Source organism: Phacochoerus africanus, chromosome 1 (genome assembly GCF_016906955.1).
Source record: "Phacochoerus africanus isolate WHEZ1 chromosome 1, ROS_Pafr_v1, whole genome shotgun sequence".
NCBI classification, from domain to species: domain Eukaryota; kingdom Metazoa; phylum Chordata; class Mammalia; order Artiodactyla; family Suidae; genus Phacochoerus; species Phacochoerus africanus.
Window position 1 is genome coordinate 143262096 of NC_062544.1, and position 13801 is coordinate 143275896.

Below are 13801 nucleotides of genomic sequence, written 5' to 3' on the forward strand. Positions count from 1 at the left end.
TTTTCAAGAGTCACTGCTGTTGTCTCCCAAGTTTATTATTACAATTGATCACATGTATGAAAATAACAGTTATAAAGCAAATATGATGGTTATAATATAATGTAAAGAATTCCCTCCATATACTATTTGACAATTTTATTTTTATTTCAAACTGATCTTATGGTGCATATAAGTCATCCTGCAGCTGAATACCACTGGTGGATTATGTTTTTTATTTGTTATAAGAATAACAATAATGTTGCAGGCTATTTATTGAAATATCCAAACACAACTTGAAAAAAATGACTTCCTCTGTTAGGCCAGCTGTATTTTCCATACTCATCTTGATCATTACTTCTCATTATAGATTCATTTGCACCCAGCCAGGACAGGAACTCCAGCTGACAAGTTTTCAGAACTGTGATTTAGAGGACTAAAATTAGGTAACAAATGACAATATTTAAATACTGTGGCACAGAGTCCATTCTCTTCATTTTATGTGGTAAATATTCTCTTCCAATAAAAAGGAATTTTCTGGGTTTGAAATGTTTCTTTGTTTTTGTTATACTCAACACCTTAGGAATGGTAGATATTTCATAATATAAATGTCATAAATACTACTCAATGATGCCAAAGACCATTACTGAATTTTTGAGTTTTTATTACATTTACTTTTGTGTATTTTCTTATTTAAAGATGAGGAAAGAGAGGCTTAAGAGAATTACCTGTAATCCCAGTGAGCAATGTCTGTGCCTGAATTCAGAGATCCTCTATTGAACCACTTTCATTTGTATTGTTTAGTCCAAATGAGTAGGCCTATCCTCTGAATAGGTTTATCTATCAGAAGTTGCTAAGCTTGTCATCTTGTTATGCTGCAATCTTTGCCCCCTTGAAAGAGAGGATTTAAATTCCATAGGTGCTGTGACATGAAACTTCATCAGCAAATATAAATCACCTGTGGTATACCTGGATAGAGTAAGCCCCCATATACCACATACTTTTTCCAGTAATCACACTCCACATGGGCATTTGATTCTATGGTCTGTTTATGTCCATAAATTAACATGTAGGTTTGAGACCTACCAAACCTACAGGGCATGTTGTATAATATAAGGTGCCCATTGGCATTTTATACAGTTATATGTGAGACCAATTTTATGTTTAGATCTGATACCCAGTTGCTTCATCTTCATAGAAAAGTTTAATCCTGATGCCCATTAATTCTGCATGATTTAGTTGGAGCCTCCTAATCCTTGTTTTCCATATCCAATTTAATTGTTCTATGGATAGGTCTATGCAAAAACACATTGTTACATATTATCAGAGATTACTGATGATGTAAATCACACTTATGTGGTAGGAATCTACTCAGATATGACAGAAATCTAGAAGATTAAGGTCTGCAGAAGTGCTTTGAGAAAAAGGTAGAATTACAATTTGTATTTTTAAACTATAGATATAAAGATTCTTACTGATATCTTAAGTTGTTTGGAAAAAGCACTTAAGTTGTTTAGAAATGAGAACATATGAAAATAAAATCAAAGTCAAAGAAGAGAAGAAACACCTATTGGATAAGATAATTTCTATTTCATTTTGATGAAGTGTTTTTGAAGTCCTAGGGAGACTTTTTATTCTAACTTCCTATGTTATATTTATCTCCTGTGCTTCTGAGGTAACCAAGAAGAAAAAGAAGATAAGAGGAGAGAACAGAGAAATATATTTTTGTTTCTCCTTGAAGTCTGTTTCTTGAGTGCATATAAATGCAGCACAAAGGCCAAAAGAATCATCACATTTTAATGGCAAGTAGGTTTTAAAATAAAAGACAAATAGCTTCCTTCCTAAAGTCTGTTTCCATCTCATCTACTGATGGTACAGTAGGTTTCTAAAGGGATATTTTTTTGAACATTGGAAATGATTACAACTTTACATTGGAAGCTTTTGTGAATACATACTGCTATGTTTTGAGACCTCATAATATTTAAAAGGTTCCTTTTTCATTATTTGTTTTGAGAGTGTGTTGCTGAAAATAATCATGTTATTATATAATTTTAAAATATTTCATTTTTCATGGTAAAAATGACATTCATTTTGTTGATTTGAGTTCTGTTACAAGTCATTGACATTTTAAGTAGTAACTTTAATGCACCATTGCTCAGATTATCAGTTTTCTCACAGTTTATCTGACCATTCAGCAATCATTTGATAAGTTTTTTCCAGAAAATCTGATATTTTGCCTAATGGTGAGAATATAATGATGAATTAATATTTTCCCATCCTCTAAAAACTTATGGTTTAATGTGAACAGCTTGTTATATTAGGATAAGAAGATTTTTGTTACAGGTATGTGCTAGGGATTATCTGTCTGCGGATAATGACACACAACTTCCATTGACAACTGAGTCTAGACCCAATTCAGGTCTTTGTCCCTCAGGTATTTGGAATTAATATGATTGCCCTGGCTTTTATGGGCCATAGTAAAATGTGTTCTAATCTCATGCATTTTCACTTTAGGATGAATTTTATTACAAAGTTGTTTTCCAAACCTAGTTCATTGTCAAGTGTTGAAATGGAGTTAGCTAAGAAGAAATGATGCAGCTCATCTGTCAGTCCTCCATGTGTCATTCATAGTGTTAAAAATTTGCATAATTTTGGAGTTCCCGTCGTGGCGCAGTGGTTAACGAATCCGACTAGGAACCATGAGGTTGTGGGTTTGGTCCCTGCCCTTGCTCAGTGGGTTGATGATCCGGCATTGCCATGAGCTGTGGTGTAGGTCGCAGACGCGGCTCGGATCCTGCGTTGCTGTGGCTCTGGCATAGGCCGGTGGCTACAGCTCCGATTCAGCCCCTAGCCTGGGAACCTCCATATGCTGTGGGAGCGGCCCAAGAAATAGCAACAACAACAACAACAAAAGACAAAAAAAAAAAAAATTTGCATAATTTTTCCAAGATTTTACTTGAGGTCTTTTTTTTCTTTCTGGTAATCTCTTGTTCCATGTATCTCAAAATACATTTTGTATTAAAATTGGAAACTTGACAAGTCATCAACAAGAAAGCTTAGTAAAAGATTGAAAATTATTTTTCAGAAAAAAAATTATGAGCAGGTGAAAAAATAGCTCAGCCAACCAAGCTTGAAATATTAAAAATATTTAGAAATATTTACATGTATCTGGATAGATAAATAAAACTGTAAAATTACTGGAGAGAATAGTTAATATAGATTAAACAGTTTAAGAGAAAGTGTTCCTGTTTATGAGTTAATTTATTTGGTTTTTCTACACTGTCTTAGTTCCAGTTGGGTGCATTATGGTGATTTGAAAAAATTTAGAATTCTTAATGTTGTTTAAACATATGCTTTTGAGGAAATATATACTTTCCTTTCCAGATATAATACATGTAAAATATCCCATCTGGGCTGAATGCCAGGGAGGCACCATGCTTAAGTAATAAGCTCAATTATCTTGCTAATAAACAGCAACTAGAAATTGAACTTCTGTTGGCAGATATATAGGATACTTAAACACTAAGTGGGATTAATTAGACTCTAAAAGGAGTTAACATTACAAGCAAATATAATAATAAATCGTTATATAAATATTAGCACAGCAATTATCTAATTTTCTTCTCTTTTTCGTTAATGAAGTTTACATTTTTGATATATCATGAGAAAAGGGTTTCAAAAATGTGGTGCTTATACCTTTGAGGATCTTCTTGGATAGAAATGTCAGATTTCAAACTAATAAAAGATGAATGTGACAATAAATATTTCACTCCTGATGCCCAGGGATATGGATGTGATATTCTCAGAGTTGGTATAGGCTTTGGGTAAATATTTGTACTTTAATGTGTCAAGCAAAGTTTTCTGGTGAACATACAGGCATACCTCATTTTATTGCACTTCATGTTATTGTGCTTTGCAGATATTGTGGATTTTACAAATTGATGGTTTGTGGCAACCCTACATTGTCAGATTGTGGTTAGCATTGTTTTAGCAACAAAATGTTTTTAAATTAACACATGTACCTTTTTTTTAGAAATAATGCAATTGCACACTTAATAGACTACAGTATAGTGTAAATATAACTTTTATATATGCACTGGGAAACAAAAAAATTGTGCGACTCATTTTATTGTGATATTTACTTTATTGCAATTGTTTGAAACTAAATTTACAATATCTCCAAACTGTGCCTGTAGTGGAGAGCAGTTGAAATGGTTCAGGACAAGCACATGAATGAATTTATGATCATTGCAATATATTTATTCAGGAAAGTATTGCTGACTTTTCTACAATTTACATTTAAATTATTTCAGAGCAAACAATTACAGAAATGCAAACTTGTTTATATGAAAAAAAGGAATAATTACAGTCCGTTTTGTTTGAGATCATTCTGGAATTTCATTTGAGAATGTTTTGTTTGAAAGGGAATCTTAATTTCCAGGAACAAATGCTATATGGAATTTAGTCTCCACTCTTTTCTCAAAAATGTAATTAAAGAGGGAAGATGAGATAAGCTTTACCCTGCCATGCAAACCGACCTACACACAAATAAATACAAAGAATTAGCACCTTCAGCAAGAAGTAGGGCATATGTATATGTAATGTTTCATAATACATTAAAATAATGTATCATAATACATTAAAAAAATGATTTTCTATGGACCTGGAAAATAGACTTGTGGCTGCCGGAATGGGAGAGGGAGGGAGTGGGAGGGATTGGGAGCTTGGGCTTATCAGACACAACTTAGAATAGATTTGCAAGGAGATCCTACTGAATAGCATTGAGAACTATGTCTAGATACTCATATTGCAACAGAACAAAGGGTGGGGGAAAAATGTATACATGTAAGGATAACTTGATCCCCTTGCTGTACAGTGGGAAAAAAATAAATAAAAAAATAATAAAAAATAAAAAAATTATTTTCTTAGTCCATTTAGGCTGCTATAACAAAGTACCATATACTGGGTTGTTTTTAAAAACCAAAGTTAGTCCTGGAGGCTGGCAAGTCGAGTGAAGACCTCTAGGTTACAGACTTCTTACTGTATTCTCATATGGCAGGAGAGGCTAGGAAGAAGATTGATGGTTTTTGTTTGTTTGTTTATTTGATTGCTTTTTTCCTGGATGTACCCTCATTATGTGGAAGTTCCCGGGACCAGAGTTGGAACTCATGCCCCAGTTGCAACTGGAGCAACACCGGATCCTTAAACCACTGCATCACAAGGAAACTTCCATGGATGCAGTCTTTTATAAAAAACACTAATCCCATTCCTGAGAGGGCTACCCTTATGACATATGCATTTCCCAACAGCCTGCCTTTCTGATACCATCACTTTGGGCATTAGGATTTCAACATAAGCAATTAGGTGTGGGTACAAACAGTCAGATCATAGCAGTGACTGACCAAGAATATAAAGGAAATTTCATGGCAGCGTTGTGCTGTATTTAGTCACACACACTGTATTTTGCATCTGCATTGATGAATTTACAAAATCTGGAAAATTCTAATAATGTTAAATTTCAAAAGAAGAAAGTATCACTTTTCCCTCGTTTTAAATATATTGACACAGTAATAGCTAACAATGATTCCTGTGTTCTGCTTCTAAGCGGTTTAGATATGTTAACTTTATCCTCACAGCAGCCCAAAAGGTAGGCATTATGTCCTTTTTACAGATGAGAAAACTGTGTCATGAAGTGCTTTAGCATGAGAAGTAGAGTGTAACAAGTGAATGGTGGAAGTGGAAATTAAATTTAAGCAGTTTGGCTCCAGAATCTGTGATCTTAAATTCTGTGATATAATGCCCATTTAACACAAAATTAGATGAAAAGGTGTATTGCAAATGTAAGAAAATAAAAGTCATGAGTAAAAAGAAATAATACAAAGTTGAAACATCAAGAAGCAGAAGCTAATCACCCTGAAGCTGGAGAGTAAAAATTGAAAATTAAGACAACCTAATGGAAATGATTGAAGTTATCTCTTCCTACATAGCAAACCACTCAAAAAGTTTAGCAACTTAAAACAGCAATTAAATTATTGCTTGCAGTTCTGTGGGACAGTGGCTTGGGGACAACTCAGCAATTTTGGCTCCTCTGCTTCACAGAAATCAGATGGGAAAATTGAATTGGATATGGAAATAGGGTGGTTTCATTTACCTGTGTTGGACTTTGATGATTTCTTCATGGCCTCTCTCTCTATATCATTTCCCACATTTGCAGGATTTAGTGACTTGATTCTAACAGTGAAGATAGAAGCTTTAGGCTAAGACTGAGAATTAAGTCCTGCCACGTTTCATTGTTCAAAGTTAGCCACAAAGTTTAGATTCAAGAGATATACTCTACCTCCTTATTGAGGGATAACAAAGTTACATTGAAAGGGTCATTCAGGATGCCAGGAATGTTGTGGCCATCTATGAAACAACTCAATAAGGAGTAGTGTACAGCCTAATAGGTGATAGCCAGCACTCAGTAAATGTTAGGTGTTCTTTTTGAAACTGTTAAACACTAATTAATTAATTAACTTGATCATCACAAGAATTCTAACAGGTTGATATTACTATAATGTTTGCTTACATTTTGCAAATGAAGCACTTTATATAATCTCCGAAGTACATGAATCTTATAGGTAATGGTGCCAGATGTCAAACCAAGACTTTCTGACTCCAAAGTCTCCACAATTAATCTGTTGCATTGCTGTATTTCATAATATATTCTTCTTGAATTCAAGAAAGAACTGAATCTGTGTTTTGGAAAGCCATACTAATTCTAGGAGTGATTCATTAGTGCAAAGATAAGTGATATATTCTAGTAAAATTAGTAAGTTTGAAAGTTGAAGGGAAAGTTCTTTATCTAGACAAAAAGCAAACCCCCTATAAAGAAAAACAAACTGTCCTAAGAAATCTTAAAAGCACTGTTTTGTATCAGAGGGCTGTGGAGCAATATCAGCAGTGTTTTAGGCAACATAAAGTACCATGAGAAAAAAATATTTAGCAGTCCAAATAAGATATATAAATGGCCAATAAGCACATGAAAAAATGTTCAACATCACTATCATTAGGGAAATACAAATCAAAACCATAATGAAATATCGCCTCACCCCTATTAGGATGGCCACTATCAAAAGAACTGACACTAAGAAGTGCTGGCATGCATACAGAGAAATTGGAACTCTTGTGCACTGTTAGGAATGCAAAATGGTACAGCTGTTATGGAAAATAGTTGCAGGTTCCTTAACAAGTTGAAAAGTTATCTAGCAGTCCCACTTCTAGGTATATATTCAAAAGAATCCAAATCAGGATCTTGAAGAGATATTTACACATCAATACTTATGGCAGCATTATTCAAAATAGCCAAGTGGTAGAAGAAACTCAAATACTCATTAAGAGATGAATTGATTAAGAAAATATGGTATGTACATACCATGAATGTTATGCAGCCTTTAATTTTTTTTTTTTTTTGACTGTTCTTTGGCATATGGAAGTTCCCAGGACAGAAACCTGCACAGTAGCAGCAACCCAAGCCACTGCCATGACAGCAATGGATCCTTAACCTGCTGAGTCAAAAGAGAACTCCACAGGGTTTAAAAAGAAGGAAATTTTGTTACACACTACAGCATGGTGCACTAGAAGGACATTATGCTAAGCAAAATAATTCAGTCACAAAAGGACAAATATTACAAAATTCCATTCAAAAGAAGTATCTAGTCAAAATTATAGAAACATAATGTGGAAAGATGATTGCCAGGGGGCTGGAAGCAGTGGCCAGGGGTAAACAGTATCTGGTTGGTATAAAATTACAGGGCTGTAAAATGAAAAAGTTTTAGAGTTCTGTTGTACAATTTTATGAATATACTAAACACTACTGAACTGTACTTAAAAATAGTTAATATGGTAACTTCAATGTATTTTTTATCACAAAGTTACAGCAAGCTTGGTTATTTTCTAATATGAGTGAGTGACAAACAGAAATTATCAAACATCAGGGAACACTGGGAATACAATACCCATGAGTTTTTTAGGGGGAGGAAAACATTTCTAAATAAAAAATGAAAATGGTCTTCAGGGAATGCAGAACCTGAAGTTTTTGTATCTGAGTGAAATGCTAACGAACAAAAGATCAGTAGAAATATAACAATTTTTGGTAAGAATTTATGATGGCAAATGTTATGTGGAAAACACTAGCTATATTAACTAAGCTTATTGTGGTTATACATGAACATAATAAAAAAACACTTGTATGTGAAATATAAAAAGTGAGAGCTAGTAATATAAGAGGAAATCTTTATTTGGGGGGCACAGAAATCTCTCTAAGCCAGTATGCCAGTGGAGGTTTTATTTGTTTTTCAGTTGCTGAGGCAAAGGTTAATTTATTTTGGGAGAATTACCTCCTGAACATATCATAGAAGTGCAAAAGTGACTTGTGAAAGAAAAGTAACAGTTTTTTTTTTTTTTTAATTTTGTTTTTGTTTTTCTTTTTTTTTTCCTATTTAGGGCCACAACTTTGGCATAAGGAATCTGTGGCTAGAGGTGGAATCTGAGCTGCAGCTGCTGGCCTATACCACAGCCACAGCAACACTGGATCCCACTTGCATCTGCCAGCTTGTGGCAATGTCAGATCCTTCACCCACTGAGCGAGGCTAGGGATCAAAACTGCAACCTTGTGGATACCAGTCGGGTTCTTAACCCACTGAGCCACAATAGGAAATCTGTACATTTTTTTTTTTGACAGTCTGTGAAATTCTATATTGATCTTTACTTGCATTAGTTCATATAATTTTTATAATTGTTCTGCAAGACAGATATTAATAGTATTTCTGATAATTATATAATTTTTAATGGAATGTTATACTTTTTTTTCTCAAACTTTTGTTTTTAAAGACATGGTTTATAATATCTCCCCAAATTTTCCTATAACTTATATTTTATATGGTTTTATTTTTTACCTTTCAAACTTTATCTAAATATCATAAATTTTATGGAATGTGGAAAGAACTGAGGGGTGTGCATGTGTCCATGTCTGTCTTGTGTATACATTTCTTTCCCCCCAAATGAATAACCAGCTGTTCTTTTACTATATATTCAATAGTTATTCTTCCTTGGTGGTGGAGAATCAACCCATATTTGGTAAGATTAAATTATTCCAATAAAAATACTTATTCTATCTTTGTTTGTTTTACTGAGATTTATGTATATGTATGTATATGCTTAATTATTGTAGCTTTATGGGTCTTTAGTTACTTTATTGGACCTAACTACTTTTCAGTATTCTTTGCTATTCTTGCATATGCATTATTTAGAAGTCAACTTAAGTTAAATTTGCTGGAAATTCCTCATATAATCCCACTGAGAGTTTTATTAAAAAATTAAATTCATAAATAAATTTGAGGAGCAACTACACGTCTGCACTATTAAGATTTCTGTTTAGGATTATAGCTTATCTGTCAAAAGTCACATATCCTTTGCTTAATTTTGGTTTGAGTATTTTTTGGTTAATTGTAATTCTGTGTATTTTGAAGTTCTTTTTTTCTGTCTGAATCATTGTTCTCTAGTACATAAATTTTCTTTTTTTCTTTTCTTTTTTTTTTCTTTTTTTGATCTTTTTGTATTGTCTAGGGCCATACCCGCGGCATATGGAGGTTTCCAGGTTACGGGTCTAATGGAGCTGTAGCTGCCGGTCTTCGCCATAGGCACAGCAGCACCAGATCCGAGCTGTATCTGCAACCTGTACCACAGCTCACGGCAACGCCAGATCCTTAACCCACTGAGTAAGGCCAGGAATTGAAACCCACAACCTCATGGTTCCTAGTCAGATTCGTTAACTACTGAGCCATGATGGGAACTTCTAGTACATAAATTTTCATTTTATTGTTGCTCTATGGGAAAGACATTGCTTTTTTGAATGTTTTTTTCAAGATAGCTAGCTTACTATATTCTGATCAATATTAATGTATTTTTCAATCATTTCCATGGACTTAATGGACCTAATATGAAAATATTTACATGTTCTTACATAAATCATCTATTTCTTAGTCTTTAGTATTGCATTTGCTAGACATTTTAGGATAATGCTGAATAAAAATAATAATAAAATCTGAGACTTTTCCAACACTTTTAATGTTTTCTGTTGATATTGATATAGTCTATTGGTTCTCCATGGATACTTTTAATTAGTTTTATTCTCTAAATGAATTGGTAGTCAAATCAGTAATAAATGCTGAATTTTATAAATTTTATAAATCCCTGTGAATCTGGAAGTGGGGGAAATGTAGACATAAAGAATGTCTCGTAGATTCCTGGTTTTTCTTTTGGAGAAAGGGGTGGAAATGGAATGGGAGTAAAGATTCTATTTTAGACATATTCAATCCTAAGTGCCAATGAAATAGCCAAATGGTGAGGTCAAATAGAATATTTGAATTGGGAGCTCAGAGAGAGGTCTGGGATGTAGACCTGTATTTGAAAATATTTATTGAAAGGATAAGTTTAAAGCTCTGAGACAAAATGAAGCCACTAAGAAAAGAGAATATATAGAAAGGAAAATTGAGCAGAAAAATTGTCCTTAAGGAAACCATGATTTAGAGATCTTGAATAAGAGGAAGAGTAAATATTGAAACTAAACTCCATCTTTCATTTCATGCCTCTACAAGTTCTAAGTACTGTAAGTTTCTGAAACAATCCATAATTTTTTGAAATTGTTGTTGATTTATAATATCATATTAGTTTCAGGTGTATAGCAAAATGAGTATCTCTCATTATACTCCATTAAAAGTGTTTACAAGATAATGGCTCATTATACTCCATTAAAAGTGTTTACAAGATAATGGCTACAATTCTCTGACATATACAATATATATCCTTGTCACTTTTTAAATTTTATACATGATAGTTTATGTCTCTTAATCCGATCCCCCTAACTTTCTCTCACTCTGTCTCACTTCTAGTAACCACTAGTTTGTTTTCTATATATAAGTCTATAGTCTGTTTCTCTGTCTCTCTTTTTTTTTTTTTCTTTTGCTTCTCAGGGCCGCACATGTGGCATATGGAGGTTCCCAGCCTAGGGATCTAATTGGAGCTACAGCTGCTGGCCTACACCACAGCCACAGCAATGCCAGATCCTTAACCCACTGAGCAAGGTGAGGGATTGAACCCACGACCTCATGATTCCTATACAGATTTATTTCCGCTGCACCATGATGGGAACTCCTGTAAGTCTGTTTCAGTTTTGTTATATACATCTCTTTGTGTTATTTTTTAGAGTCCACATATAAGTTATGTAATATAGTATTTGTCTTTTTCTTTCTGACTCTTCCTTTAGAGCAATATTCTCTAGGTATATCTACCTTGTTGCAAAAGGCAGAATTTCATTTTTATGGGTGTGTAATATTCCATTATATATCCACATACCTGTATCTATTACATCTTCATTATCCATCCATCTGTTGATGGATACTTGGGTAGCTTCCATATCTTGACTATCATAAATGGTGATGCTGTGAACATTGGAATGTATTTTTTTATTAGTTTTTGGTTGTTTTATTCTGAATATATCCCTGTGGATATAATTGCTGGATCATATGGTAGTTCTATTTTTGGTTTCTTGAGGTACCTCCATACTGTTTTCCATAGTGACTTCACCAATTTACCTCACCAGCAACAGTGTACAGGAGTGCCCTTTTCTCCATATCCTCTCCAATATTTGTTATTTTAGACTTTTTGATGGTAGCTATTCTGATTAGTGAGAGATGGTATCTCATTTTTGGTTTGATTTGTATATCCATAATAACTAGCGATGCTGGGCATCTTTTTATGTACCTGTTAGTCATCTCTGTGTCTTCTTTGGAAAAATGTCTCTTCAAGTTTTCCGTCTATTTTTTTTTTCTTTTTAAGGGTGCACCCATGGCATATGGAAATTCCCAGGCTAGGGGAAAATCGGAGCTTTAGCTGCCAGCTTATGCCACAGTCAGAGCAACGCCAGATCTGAGCCATGTCTGCAGACTGCACTACAGCTCATGGCAATGCCAGATCCTTAATCCACTGAGCAAGGCCATGGATCTAACCCACATCCTCATGGATACTAGTGGGGTTTGTTAACACTGCACTACCACAGGAACTCCCTTCTACCCATTTTTGATTGGGCTCTTTGGTTTTTAGATATTGAGTTGTATATACTGTATATTTTTGAATACACTATCCCATTTTTTCACAATTTATTACCCATCCATGCCTGTTCATTGTAATTCTGCAGATCTCTGTTAATTAACAAATCTCTTTCTTGATCCTCAATACCTTCTCTTTTCTCATTGCTCTTGATTGTCCAGTATTCTCTGTCTCCAAACCAGATCCTAGAGGAAACCTATTTATTTGGCTAAGCTCATTGTCATTGTTCTGATTATAGGAGAGAGCTCTTCAAGACAGTTCATTTGATGAGCCATCAACCAATATATGGATGGCAACCATCCCAGTATAAGCAGTGCTAAAGTTTCTATATGGACTAGCTTGGTATCCTTTGCCTGAACAAACAGATTCTTTAGGTACAAGGGGACTTTGAACATTGCAATAATGATAGGTCTAGTAAAACAAATTGTTATTGAATTGAAATTATTTAATCTCATTTGGAAGAGCTACCATTCCATTTGACCAAATAACAGCTTTCAGACTTTTTCTGTCATTTTCATTTTTATCACCATTCTGAAAGTGATTAGTGAGTGTTTTTCAGAAGTCTTTCAGAGAGGAAGAAAGAAGCAGCAGGTGAGATGTAAATTTTAGGATATGCAATATGGGAACTGGCTAGAAAAGTATCAGAGATTGAATATTTTTTCTGAACTTCTCCAGTTCTACAAATATTCCTGTTTATTGCCCCAGAGTTTACCTGAAATGGAGAAAATACCAGAGTATATCTTTTATAGTTATACAGAGGAAGAATAAATATGGCTCTGTGAGTGGCAAATTTTATCCTTATCTTTTTTAACCACAAATTTTTGGTTTATCTTTTTACCACTTATACTCTATTGTTTTGGGGACTTTCCTATGAAATGTTTGAGACAAAAATGTTTCAGTTGGAGATAGGAATAATTTTGTTTCTCTGGTTCTGTATGGATAGTGTCTAAGTAATTATCTTGCATTGAGACAATTACTTTTATAAAGCCAGTGGCTGTTGTCATAGGATTCTGGCATTTAGGTAGAGATTTCATCTTAAGTGATCCTTTGTGGGAAGAAGAAACATTATTGCATTGCTGGTTAGAGTTGGTGGTTCTTCATTTAGAAAGCTATTTTACTAGGAAAATTCTTTCACTAGGTAGCTAAGAACCAAATCTGGCTTTGCTGATAGCATATAATAGACTCTTTACAAGAATTATTTTTAAATCACTTTAATCTGACAAAAGTTTGTTATGTTAACATTAAGATCAAAAAGTTGTTTTTGTGTAAATCATTATGTATCCTTGCAGTACTGAGATGAATATGGCAGTCCCCCAGATTTTAAGGATATCAACTCTCTTGGCAAGTGTATTCTGTTTATTTATTTTTTTTGTAGTATATGAGTATTTATTCATGAATATTTGATAGTTTAAATGTATTTTGAATGCTTATTAAATACTCATATATTATGTATTCATTGTGTGATAAATCTGATACCAGTGCATGTTAAAATAAATACAACTTTCAATTGAAATAACTACCTGAAATTCTCATCCAGAAGTCTTGGTTTTATACATTGCCCATTTAGAGGAAAAATCTCAGACTGCTTGTGGATTCATGAATGTCATAAATTTTACTGGGAAGAACTGTTCAAGTGCTTCTGCCTGTGGAGCTAATGGTTGGCCTACTCCTCAGTCCC